Source organism: Sceloporus undulatus, chromosome 4 (genome assembly GCF_019175285.1).
Source record: "Sceloporus undulatus isolate JIND9_A2432 ecotype Alabama chromosome 4, SceUnd_v1.1, whole genome shotgun sequence".
NCBI classification, from domain to species: Eukaryota; Metazoa; Chordata; class Lepidosauria; order Squamata; family Phrynosomatidae; genus Sceloporus; species Sceloporus undulatus.
The window spans coordinates 22,411,495-22,424,879 of NC_056525.1; the positions used below are offsets into that span (position 1 = coordinate 22,411,495).

The window sequence follows — 13,385 nt, forward strand, 5'->3', positions numbered from 1 at the left end:
AAAAAAATCTCCAGGAAAAAGTCCCAATTCTGAACAATTTTTCACCAATTTTCCTGTTTAAAAAAGGTATGTTGACAATATGAGAGAACCTTTTTTCCACTAAGGATTAAAAAAAACCATATCCCCATATAAGTCCAGGTGAGAGCTGGTGTGGCAGAGGGGTTTGGGTGTTGAACAACTTCTCTGGAGATCACAGTTCAATTCCCCATGAAACCCACTTTGTAATCTTGAGCAAGTCACATGCTCTCAGCCTCAGGCAAAGGAAATGCCAAACCTCCTCTGAGCAAATCTTGCCAAGAAAATCGCATCATAGGTTCACCTTAGGGTCACCATAAGTCAGAAATAATTTGAAGGCACACAATAACAACAACAACAATCAAAGGGGACCTTACATCCTGAAGTTTATTAAACATTTAAAAATAAACTTAGATTTTTCATTTTTGGGAGCTCACAACACAGACAAATGGCCACAACTATTCTCATGCATTGTTTCACTTCAGCCTTGTTAGCACAGTTCAAATAAAGCCCTCCCAAGTACAGTCAACCCTATGTTTATGCAGTGATCCATTCTGGACCCCCCCCCCCCCACACACACACAAAAACAGAGGATATATTTAAGCCCCATTGGCTTGAATATAGGTGCACAGCTTCAAGAGTGCGTGTGGGCACCTGGAGCATGCACCTCATTATTTCCCCCTCCATTCATCCCTCATGCATAAAACCACAACAACCGAGGGAGGACTGTACAAGCAGATTGGATGACAGCTGGTCTGTTCAGCACCAGAACCGGATATGACACCCTTAACACAGATATAATTAATTCACCAGTTGACAGATCTTCCTGAAAGATCCAGAGCCCCCTGCTTTGATGTTGGGTGGCTGTTTAAATGTGCTGCTCAGACACCTGACATATCCTCTGTCATGGCATATCATTTCACTATGTGGTAAGAATGAGGCACCTATCCTTGTGATAAACACTGGCCACCTCATTCTAATCTTAGAGTGAAGCAACCAATAATGGAAGCAAAAGTACTACAACAGTTTTTTTTTTCTTTTTTCTACTTGTTGTCATGGCCAGCCAAGAGTCGGACTCAGAGGATGAGGAGAAGGATGTACTGTAGCTCCTCTAGTGCAAGGGGAAATTGAGGCTACACCAGGTGCTAATCCTGCTCTGCCAGATCCCAGCTGTGATCTCCCAGCCCCAGAGGAGGAGGCTCAACCAGGTCCTAGTGCTGGTGGGATTCCTCCTGAGGCTCAGCAGCCTAGTGGTGACTCTGGGGAAGAGCCAAGCCTGGAGGTGCCTTCCTTTATACAACGCAGGGCTGAGAGTGCTTGCGTGCGTCGGTCCAGGAGAATTGCTGAGAGACAATTGGCAAACAAGTCTCAGCTGGCACCGAGAAGAGAGTTTCCTACTTAACCACCTGGGAGACACAAACTCAATGCCAGAGTTAATTGTATGATCCTTTGGTGTGATTGCTGCATGCACTGGCTCCCTGTATCTTGATTTCTTGTTGCCATGACTCTTGACTTTGGAACAGACTGGACTATTGCTACCCTCTGGCTGACCTAACCTTGGACTGGACTGACTATCATGATCCCTGTTATCCTGACTTCGGCTTTGGCTTTCGGTTTGCTCTCTCTCACTCCCTGCAAGGTTTGTGGACTACCTCCAGCTGCATAGCTAATTATCTTGTTAAGCCATCCTTATTGGCGTATGTTTGTGTGTGCTGGCCGCAGTCCAGGACACTTGGGTCTTTACATGTCCTTATAACTGTATTTGTTTTAATTTAGGTATGCTGCTTTGAGTGGCAGTTTTCAGGGAAACGAAGACTATTACTATGACAATGACAGTGACAACAACAACAACACTGAATGACTGCCTGTCCAAACTGTTGCAGAAAAATAAGATCTCTCATGACAGAAACCTCATCTATTACAGTTGAGACTTCCTAGAAAAGCAAGAAGGAGGGGAAGAAAGATATAAGAATCTGGGTATATAATTTACCTAATAAAATTCATATTTCATAATGCTATATACAATGACAATGACCCAGTGATAGATATCTTCTATATTTCAGCTTTGGAGACCAGGATAAGTGTGCCTTACTTTGAAAGATACAGTGTTCCAAAAAATCTTACTATTCTAGCATAAAGGCCTTGTGCTCCTCCTCTCATGCAGAGGAACCCCTTTTAATCACAATTAGACAATCTCACAACCCCCCCCCCCATAGGATTTATTTGTTTATTTAGCTGACAGCTTCTCAGAAAGAATATAATGATTATGTTGGCACTGGGAATATCTTCTGTGAAACAGGCAACATTGTCTGAAATTTTTAGCTAAAGATAGAACAGGAACACATCCTGCCTCTGCTTTCCCACTGACACTCAAAGGCTTTTGTTCATAGATTCCCGTGGACCAGACTACCACTGCTAAGTCTGCACTTCCAGTCATTTCTGATTCCAAAAAAAGTATTTGAGGGAGTAAAACAAGCAGCACTGGAGAGACTTATTTTAGCCAAGGACTGCATCCCTTGAATATTTCCAGAGCTATGATGATCTGTTTTTCAGTTTTTAAAAAGGTGTGATGCTGCCTCTAGCCCTGCATGATAGCCATCCTCCTTTTGCAAATCTCCACCTTTCTCCCTAGTATCATATTTCAACCAGGTTATTTGCTACTCCCTCCATACCACTTCTCCACCATTAGAATTCTCCATGCGCAAGGTTTCCTTTTAGGTGCATGGGTTAATTGAGCAGGTCTGTATGTGATCACTTTCCTCTGTGTATTCCATATTCTGCTAATTAACCTTACAGCCATGATTGGAGACATGAGAAATTTTCTCTCCCATGATCTTTCCACTGGGATCATTCATTATGATTGACTTTTGGAAGCTACCAGAACTGCAGCTTGAATATTAATAACAGGCCTGATCATATCTACTATGTACAATATCATTTGCCACTTTATCCATTAAAAATGACCTCATAGACATATATTTCAGTCCAGCCAAGGAAGATCATACAGTAAGGGAACACTGAAAATGTGCATTCTAAAATGTTTTTAGATTATTTATTTATTCATTCATTTATTATTAATCATAACTATACATTCCAATTGAAATAGTTTCCACATACCTGCACCACAACCTGTCTTCATGGCAAAGGACCAAATCCTTGATTTGAGTGCAAATTCTCTTCACAACATAAGGCCAGTTCTGCACCAAATCTTCCTTTTCCCTCCCTAAAACCATCTTAAAATAACTCATCTTTTGTTTCAGATTTTGCAGGAAAACCCAGAATACTCTGTAGTAACACAAGACAAAAGTTTATTGCTAGTTGAGGATTTTTCTCATCAGTGTTTCTCAATACTTAAAAGGTATGTTTTTCAATTATTTTACAAATATTTTTCTAAAATATTCTTCCCAACCAAAAAATAAAAAGCAACATAAAAGGAAAGGTGATTATGGGGGAGGAGAAGAAAAGCAAACTCAGACAGCAGGTTCTTGGTCAGCCGCTACTAACATAATTTCAGCTGGTAACTATAAGCTGATGAAGGTACTGGAGCTATATTGTGGATAGGGTACAGCATCTTGAATAGGTCCTTTAAGTTCAGAAGAAAAACCAGAGTGAGTTCAGCAGCCACTGGTGTTAGCCATCTTTGAAGCGTGTCTATGTGAATCTCAAATCCATACTAGGCAGTACATTGCTTGCTTGCTCATGTTGAACTAATCATTTTTGGTATTTAAGCATCAAATTCTATATGTATCTGTTTTATGTAGAGATAGTTTATATTGTTTGCCTGTAATTGGAATACCCAGCCTTGTTTTCTGGACCATAAATTTGACAATTACTTCTAGTTATTGCTTTGAAATCTATTAAGAACCAGGGAATGAATGTGAAATCTATCCACAGTTTCTATAACACAGTGTCTGGATTTTTAGATTGGAAAATAGTCATCTTAGCAGCTTGTTCTACCACATGTTATTATCTTTTGCAATAAAAGGAAACTGGTTAAATGGAGAAATGATGGATTCCATTGCAGAAGTTAGAAATATAGCATTTATGTGGGGCATACAGTAAGAGAGTAATTATTGTATTTCTCTGCTAACAATCCTTCTAATTCAATAGTTCTCACAGTGTGGCCTCTTTAGGACTACTTTGGGAATCTTGAGATGGTTGCCAGGTACATTTATTCCTCCATCAATTTGCTAAGATGCCAGGGTTAAGTCAACATGATTTCCAGGGTTTTTTAAGTCAGAAGAGAACTGAGGTTTTTTTTTAAGTATTGGCTTCCGTAACACGGAAACAAAAATAATATCTCTTATATCTGGGGCCCCTGCACATGGCTAAAATTTTAATTGAGATAACACTTGATATTCAAAAGATGAAGTGAGCAAAGCCAAGGAGGGAAATGTAAACAATATTAAGCCATGATTGAACTCAGTATTTAAAGGTGAAAATAATATATATTATATAATAATATAATATAAATAATAACTAGTTTAGTTATTTTTAAGAAACAGGAAAGCAATGAGCTTTTCTTTCTTTTTTTTAAGGAGTTATAATGATCACTGCCTTCTGGGGTCTGGGACCAATACTATTACTAACTACTTTTTAAAAGTAACGTCCCAAACTCTGAATTTGCTCCTGTCAGATGGAATGATTTCTGAAGCTTATTATGAGCTTATTAACCTAGGAGTAGAGTTTCTTTCACACAGAAGAGTTATATATAGATAAAATGAATGACGTGTGGAATGAAGAGCTATATGAAAAGGAATTCCAAATTCTAAAAAGTGAGGTAGAAGCTGCAATAAGGGAAATGGCAAAAATCAAATCACCAGGAACAGATGATATTCCAATTAAACTCCTGCAATCCATGCTGGTGGAGTAAACTACAATGCTGTCTAACATGTGTCAACAGATATGGAAAACAAAACAGTGGCCAACAGATTGGAAATGATCAGTATACATCCTCATCCACAAAAAAGGAGATACAAAAGACTGCAGCAACTATAGGATCATAGCACTAATCTCCCACACAAGCAAAATCATGCTCAAAATTCTGCAACATAAGACTCCAACCATACATTGAGAGAGAAATCACAGAGGTCCAAGAAGGGCATAGGAAAGGAAGAGGCACTAGGGGGCACATCGCAAACATACAGTGGATAATGGAGCACATGAGGAAGTTCCAAAAGAAAATCAGTGTGTGTTGTATAAACTATAGCAAGCCTTTGACCACATAGCTCATGAAAGGCTATGGAATGCCCTTAAAGACATGGGAGTGCCAACACACCTGATAGTCCTAATGAGAAATCTGTACTCAAAACAAGGCCAATGCGATTTTAGGCTGCATCAATAAAAGTATAGTGTCTAGATCAAGGGAAGTCATAGTGCCACTATATTCTGCTCTGGTCAGGCCCCACCTGGAATATTGTGTCCAGTTCTGGGCATCACAATTCAAAAAGGACATTGAGAAACTGGAGCGTGTCCAAAGGAGGGCGACTAAAATGGTGAAAGGTCTGGAAACCATGCTCTATGCGGTACGACTCAGGGAACTGGGGATGTTTAGCCTGGGGAAGAGAAGGTTAAGAGGTGATATGATAGCCCTGTTTAAATATTTGAAGGGATGTCATATTGAGGAGGGAGCAAGCTTGTTTTCTGCTGCTCCAGAGACTAGGACCCAAAGCAATGGATGCAAACTGCAGGAAAAGAGATTCCACCTCAACATTAGGAGGAACTTCCTGACAGTAAGGGCTGTTTGACAGTGGAACAAACTCCCTCGGAGTGTAGTGGAGTCTCCTTCCTTGGAGGTCTTCAAGCAGAGGCTGGATGGCCATCTGTCGGGAATGCTTTGATTGTGATTTCCTGCATGGCAGGGGGTTGGACTGGATGGCCCTTGCGGTCTCTTCCAATTCTATGATTCTATGAGTTCTCATACCTGGGCTCAGACATTGATAGAAACATGGACTACAGCCAGGAAATCAGAAGAAGATTTAGAATGTAGAGGGCAGCTATGAAAGAACTAGATATACAACTGAGCACAAAAGGTAGAATCATATAAGCCATTGTATTTCCTATTGCCATGTACTGATGTGAGAGCTGGATGGTTAAGAAATAAGACAGGAAGAAAATCAATTAATTTGAGATGTGGTGCTGGAGAAGAATACTTAGGATCCCATGGACAGCCAAAAAGACAAATAAATGGGTCCTAAGGCAGATCAAGCTAGAAATCTCTCTGGAAGCCAAGATGACAAAACTGAGGCTGTCGTATTTCGGATACATCATGAGAAGGCACAACTAACTGGGAAAAAAAATAATGCTAGGAAAGGTGGAGGGAAGTAGAAAGAGAGGAACACTGCATGCTAGATGGATGGAGTCTATAAAGGAGATCATAGAAATGAATGTACAGAAACTAAGCAGAGAAGTGGAGGTCCAGGGTTTTTGAAGATGTCTCATGCACAGATCAACTCGAGGGCAGGCAACAACAACAACAACAACAACAACAAACAGTTTCCTTGAGGCGACTAGTCTCTCAAGTGGTATAGTGCTCCTCCCTCCCTCCTCCCTCCCTCCCTCCCTCCCTCCTTCCTTTCGATATTTCTTCTTTCTCCCAGCCACTGAACATATGTCAGTACCCCTTATGGAGTCAAGTCATTTCCCATCTACCTTATTGCTGTCTCTTCTTCCTGTTGGAATTTTTTCAAAGTAGCAGGCAGGGATGAATCCAGGTTTTGCAACCTGCTATTCTTTTGACTGGAGAAACATGAGACACAAAACTACTGATGAAGCCTAATATTAAATCCTTTTTACAGAATAAATAATGAATGACAGTGCTGTATTTTTCAAATTGAAAGCAGGCATGCACATCCTATTTTTCCTTTTCTTACATTTGTTTTGATCAGAAGCTATTAATTCAATTGTCTATGCTTACCTCTATGACTTGTTCAGCCTGACTTAGTTTCACATTTAGTCAGATTAGGCCAAATGGGAATATATACAAATAAATATTAACTGCAAACACCCAGCTTCCTGGAAAATCTGTCAAAGCTTTAACCTCCACCCTTGTTCATCATGCATGCCTCAGTGGCTTGATTAAGAGACTGGGAGTCTAATGTCTTGATATCGTCCAGTTTGTGTTTTAGAAATTCAGCATTCATTCATCCATTCACTTTTTTCTAAATCTACCCCATCTCAAAGGCATAGCTTGATCAACAAGTCATTAACAAGCATATAACATATTTTATCAAATTAAAACTTTTGCCAGAGTAAAACATGACTTATACTAAAATTCTCTGCGCATAACTGAGTGGTGCATAACATTGCCAGGTTCTCTGTGAGAATCTTCAGTTAAAACAGTATCATGTAGTAGTGCCAAGAAGGAGGGTGATGGACTCTGCTACTAGGTTACATTAGACTCAGCCTGATATGCTTCAGATATGTTAGACTATAACTTCCACCCTCTTCAGCCGTATGTAATCAAACACACCAAAGAGGGTACCAGTTTGGAGAAGACTGGGTTGGAAAACATCTCCTTCCACATATACATAGAAAGTATGGAGGAAACAAAAGATTCTCAATCTATCTATCAGGGCCAAAGGACTGGTGGTGGCTAAAGATTTCCATGGTAGAGGTACACTGGATCTGCTCTGAGCTCTGGGTTGCATCCACACTGCAGAAATATTTCAGTTTGACACCGCTTTAACTATCATGGATCAATGGTATGGATTTCTGGGAACTGTAGTTTGTTGTGGTACAATAGATCTCTGACAGAGAAGGCTAAATGTCTCATAAAACCACAGTTCCCAAAATTTCATATCTCTGACCCATGACAGTTAAAAGGGTGTCAAGCTGGATTATTTCCGCAGTGCAGATGCAACCTTCATCTAAACTGTGGTCTGATTCTTGAAAGGAATTTGCACTACTTCCTAGTGGCAGTTTTCACTGGACCATCATCTTCATCATAATCATAAGTAAATCATAATTCCAAGTACTAGGGGACTGAAGACAAAGAACGAAAAGATTATGAAATAATGACCTAAAAATTGAGATTCAGTACCTCTGCTAAAAGATAACTGTGGTTCCACAGGTGATGGATGCTCTGGAATTCACAAATGGACAGACTGAGTCTTTGAATGAATTCGTCAAAGAAATTGCCATACATAGATGGGATCATAATAGCACAGCTACAAAATAATAATAATTTTATTTATATACCACCTTTCCAGAGGAAAGTGACACTATTTGGAACACATCACATTATGTGTTGATAGATCACTTATTTCCAGATTCTTGGATAGATTCTGAACCACTGACTGTCTAAAATTTCAGTTAGTGATACCTGGTAGACTGACTGACTTAATATTTTTAGAGTTTCACTATGGAAGATAATGTGGACCAGTATTGTGGTGGATCCAAAAAGGTATGAAGAGGGGAGAAGAGGTTGTGTTTGAAATAAAACAATCACGAGACTTTCTATTGTGAGGTTCTATTTCTAGTAGAAAGAAAGAAAAGAAAAGAAAAGGAAGGAAGGAAGAAAATAATAACGTCTGAAATTCTGGATAAATGGGATTATTATGGTGACATAAAAAGCAGGACCTGTAGGTTCCAAACAGTCATACTGTATGTACTGTTCCACTCATATAGCTTTTGGCTGAAGTCATTTAATGTGAATTACTGCTTTCTCAGTAATGTGAAGTGGCAGACCTGCACAGCAGGCAGGGTGGTGTTTAGCATAACAAAATACTTCTTGCATGTTGAACCTTTCTGAGAATTCTTTCTTTTCTTCACATGCACACTTGGAAGGGCTGTTAAAATGGATTTTCATGATTTGGTAATGAATGGCTTTCCACCTCTCTAACTCACTGAAATGAGGGGTAAGTCAAAATTATAATGGGAGCTATATTCCTTGGGAGTCAAATGCCTATATGACTTAAATGGAGAGGCAATATAGTGGGTTGCATTTCCAGAAGACTGGTGAAGGGAATAGTTTTGTTTTTAATATACATACTATTTTACATGCATTGTGGATTGCAACCATCACTATAGACTTGTGTCCTAAATTGCTTGAAACTATTTATAAATGAATATAGCAAGCCTCTTTTTCTTTGCTTGAGTTCTTGTACTCCTCTAGGAGTGCCTCTGAGAAAGCCAGGCAAGGCAAAGATGAGACAGCATAACCCAAACGTGTCTACTGTTAACTATGCCAGCTTCTTCACTGATGAGAAAACTCTGTCCCTTAGAACAGGAATCTTCCCCTCTCACAGTCAGGGGAACACAGGGAGTGTGTAAGGTCTCCCCCTTCCAACATATAAGCATCACTGTAGCTTCTAGAAAGCAAGCCTATTGGGAAAGACTATTTGCTGTTGTCAGTGTATTTTTTCTCAGCCCCCTTCCTCAAACGAAAAAAGAAAATGAAAAAAAAGGGGGAGGTCTCCTGACACATTTGAAAAGAAGAACAAAGTGGTGAGAACTTTGATGAATTTTCCTCCAGCACTTGCACATCCCAAAGTGTTTCAAGAAATTATTTTGCATGGAAGTACATGAAAACCATGAAAGTTTAAAAGAAAAGAAAGATTTTTCATGCAAAAACAAAACATTATTTGCAGAAACAGACATATTTTAATGGTTAAATTGGTGGAGTTTGTCCTCCAAATATGAACTCCCCCACCCAATCATGTGTGTTTTTGGAAACAATGTGAGAGGGTTCACCAAGATTGTGGTTTGTTTATTTAATTGTTTATTTATTTTCTATAACTCTCTTGGAAAAATACACACAGATGTATTCTCCAAAATACTTTGAGATTTGTGAACAACAGGCAGAACCTGTTTCATAAATATTTGTGGTGCCAGCAAGGAGAAAACTGCAGAATTATTCATCTTTGCATGCAAGGATGAGATAGTAATGATTTCCATCCCTACTAAAAGCACAGGAACCTAACCATATATTGAAGTAGATCTCTCTCTCTCTCTCTCTCTCTCTCTCTCTCATACACACACACACACACACACTTGTGCATGTATGCGCATGCGCCCGCGCGCGCGCGCGCACACACACACAAATTTATCTATTTTATTCTCTGGACCTCAGGGACAGTTAATACTACAGACAGTCTATTAACTGCATTTTAATGGAACATAATGAGAGTATTACACAGTTTAAATCTATTGTTACCCTCCAGCAATGGAATATTCCCAGTTAGGCCAAAGTACTTGGATTTAATTCCGTTGGCTTCAACTGAATTAAACAGAAGATGAGCAAATTTTTGCCCAGGGAAATTCCAGGGTGAAACTCATTACCTGGCCAGGACACTTTGGATTTCTCTGGAACTGCAGACGACCCATGAGATTATTATTGGCTACATTTACTCCACCATACTTCCTGCTGTGATTGTCATTTATGTCCAGATGGTCTCAACCATCGACACTTTTTCTCACAGCTGCACAGCAGATGGGCATTGATCATTAATTACTGTGCACACACACTTTTCATATCTTCCACACACATATGCATAAGTGTAAAACTTAAAGGTAATGGTATTCCCCATTGACAAGGTTATCAAGTCGTGTCCGACAGTCCAACCATAGAGGGTGGTGCACATCTTCATTAATAAGCTGAAGAGCCAGTGTTATCAGAGACTACTTTGTGATCATGTGGCTAACATGATTTCACAGAACGCTGTTTACCTTCCCACCAGAGTGGTACCTATTTATCTACTTGCATTTTCATGCTTTCGAACTGGTAGGTTGGTAGAAGCTGGGAGTAGTGGTAGGAGCTCACCCTATCATGCAGCACCTGGGCCTCAAACTGCCAATCTTGCAATCAACAGAGTCAGTGTCTTAACCACTTGAGCCTCCATATTCCTGCTATATACTTTCCCTCTGTTCAACAGCTATAGTGACTATGGTGAGTACAACACTGAGCAAGAAGAACATATACAAAGACATCTGGTAGAAAGGGGGCACAAAGGGAATCAGACCAGATTCATAGATTCGGGCTGGAAATCTGGTAACTCAGGGTCAAACCTGAGAATATATTTTTCACTTCTCTTCTTGTTTTTCTGCCTGATTACCAGCAGCTGTTCTGAAGAATGGAAGTCTTTCTTGCTGGTGACTGGGGCACAGCAGGATATCATTTCCAAAACCTACTTCCTGGCAGTGATCTACACTGAGATGAGGAATTGTGCTTCTGATTGTTGCAGCCTTGATCACTGATGAAAGGGTTTGTAAACCTCATTCTCTTGCATGCTTCACCAGCAGAATGAATTTTCCTTACTCAGAAAGGCTCTCTGGTGTAAGGTGGTATTCAGGGGGCATTAACAATCATGGCAAAAATGCTAGGTGAATATAGAGCAGTTGCAGATCCATTAAACCAGCCAAACTTAATTTGCAAGTATTTATTTTATTTCTATTCTGCTTTTCTCCTGATATAGAGACTCAGGCAGCTAACATATGCAAAACAATAAAAAAAAATAAAGTACAAATGTGTTAAAAAGTATAAATATGAAGTTTACAAAACAATTAAGCAATTTATAAAGTTAAAAATATTACTCATTATAATATTAAGATATATTAAAAAAATTATATACAAACCTTAAAATTTGAATCATAGAAACCACCTGCATCAGCTTGCAAACACCTGATGCCAAAAGGAGAGCAAGGATGGGGCCATCCTGGCCTCCCTAAGAAAGGAGTTCCAAAGTCTAGGAGCAGCCACCAAGAAGGCCCTCTCCCTTGATCCCATCAAATGAGCCTGAGGAGGTGATGAGAAAGAGAGAAGGGCCTCTCTGGACAATCTTAGAACTCTAATAGGCTCATAAATAACTTGCGCTTCAAATAAGCTGGTCCTGAACTGCATGGAGCTTTGATTGCTGAGGTACCTGTCTCTAAAGAAATTGTGATATGGAAATAGATTAGACATTAGACACTTTCCCCTTAACACTCTAGCTCGGTGTTTTGCCATCTGCAGTTTAAGCAAATGGGCAATCAGAAAGCTATCACATAAAATAATTTGAATGGAATGATGAAAGCTACCTGTTTGTCTTTTATAGCAGCTTTATATTCCATTGTAGTGATTCTTCAGATATTAAACTATTCTTTTTGTCATTTTGGTTTTCTGAAATGAAACATGATTTTATATTTTACCTCTTGTCTATAGATAGGAATCTATTTCCCTTTTCTCTCTCTTCCTTTGAAAAAGGATTTGCTTGTGGCGTCTTTCCCTTGTAGTACTAGAGAAAGGCTCCCTTCCTTTCAGATCATCTTTCCAGGGTACTCTATCAATGTCATTATCCTCTGCAATAGTGGGGATTGAGGCAGTTCCCTGTAGCATTATGTATCTCATTTTGACATAAAGATAGAAAAGATGCCCCCTAATGACTAAGTATTCACATTTTGCTTGAGTGATTGAACCACTGGGAAATACCAAGAAGAAAGTCAATGTATTCTGTTTCCTTGTTGTGGGTATTTGATTTTTCAAACTAAACATGGTTTAGAAAAGAGATAACAGGCCAACATATAAGTGTGAAGAGGACACCATTTGTTTCAGTTAAGCACTGCCAACATGGGTTGATCTTCTGCAAGTAAGGAATACAAACATTTCCTCCCATCAAGCCAAAGAGTTCATCAAGTGCCCTTTCTGTAGGTTTGGGCTACAAAAGAAATTGGGAAATGGATACTTTAAGAAATGTCAGTTGGCATAGGTTGTCAACAAAACTAGATCAGTCCCTCTATAGCAATACCCACCTACCCTCACACAGTTGCCCATCTATGAGTAGAAAATGAGTCCTCAGGATAATTTTTTACACAAAATGATTGCTGGTGAAGTGGGAAACAACCCACTGGCCTTGCTAATTGTAAAATATGTCAGTGCTCACCATTGTTCATAGTAATAGTATTTACATTTCTATGCCATTTATTAGTGAACTAAACACTCTCTAAGCAGTTTACAATCTGTAAGCCTATTGCCCCCATCAAGCTGGGTACTCATTTTGCCACAAAGTCTACATCCACCTCAATAGCAATATATGAAAAACAAAGCAGCAATTAATGCCAACCCAACTCCTTGTATGCTAATAACATATCTTGCAAACTCCAATATACATTTCAAAAAACATTTTTTTTTGTATTGTGGTATTACAATGCCACCAATCACTGTTACAATTTCTTGAAAAAGTCCTTCACATATGTCATTGATGCAGGACTTTTTCAAGAAAATGTAACAGTGATTGATAATCTGTTAGTATAAAAGGAGTTGGGTTGGCATTAATCGCTGCTTTGCTTTGTGAATACTGTATTCATTTTACCAACCTTTGAAATGATGGAAGGCTGAGTCAACCTGAAGCCCTCTGGGACCGAACTCACAACGTTGTAGCTGCAGTACCAGCATT

General features: G+C 39.4%; 1 long non-coding RNA gene across 1 annotated transcript; it reads right to left on the reverse strand.

Moving 5' to 3' along the window:
- Nucleotides 1-1,310: 1,310 nt before the first annotated feature.
- On the reverse strand, nt 1,311-6,759 carry LOC121927797. The gene is made up of 3 exons (XR_006103341.1): nt 6,667-6,759; nt 3,133-3,300; nt 1,311-1,949 (listed from the first exon to the last, which is right to left on the reverse strand). It is a non-coding gene; the product is annotated as an uncharacterized LOC121927797 (long non-coding RNA).
- Between the last annotated feature and the right edge of the window lie 6,626 nt (nt 6,760-13,385).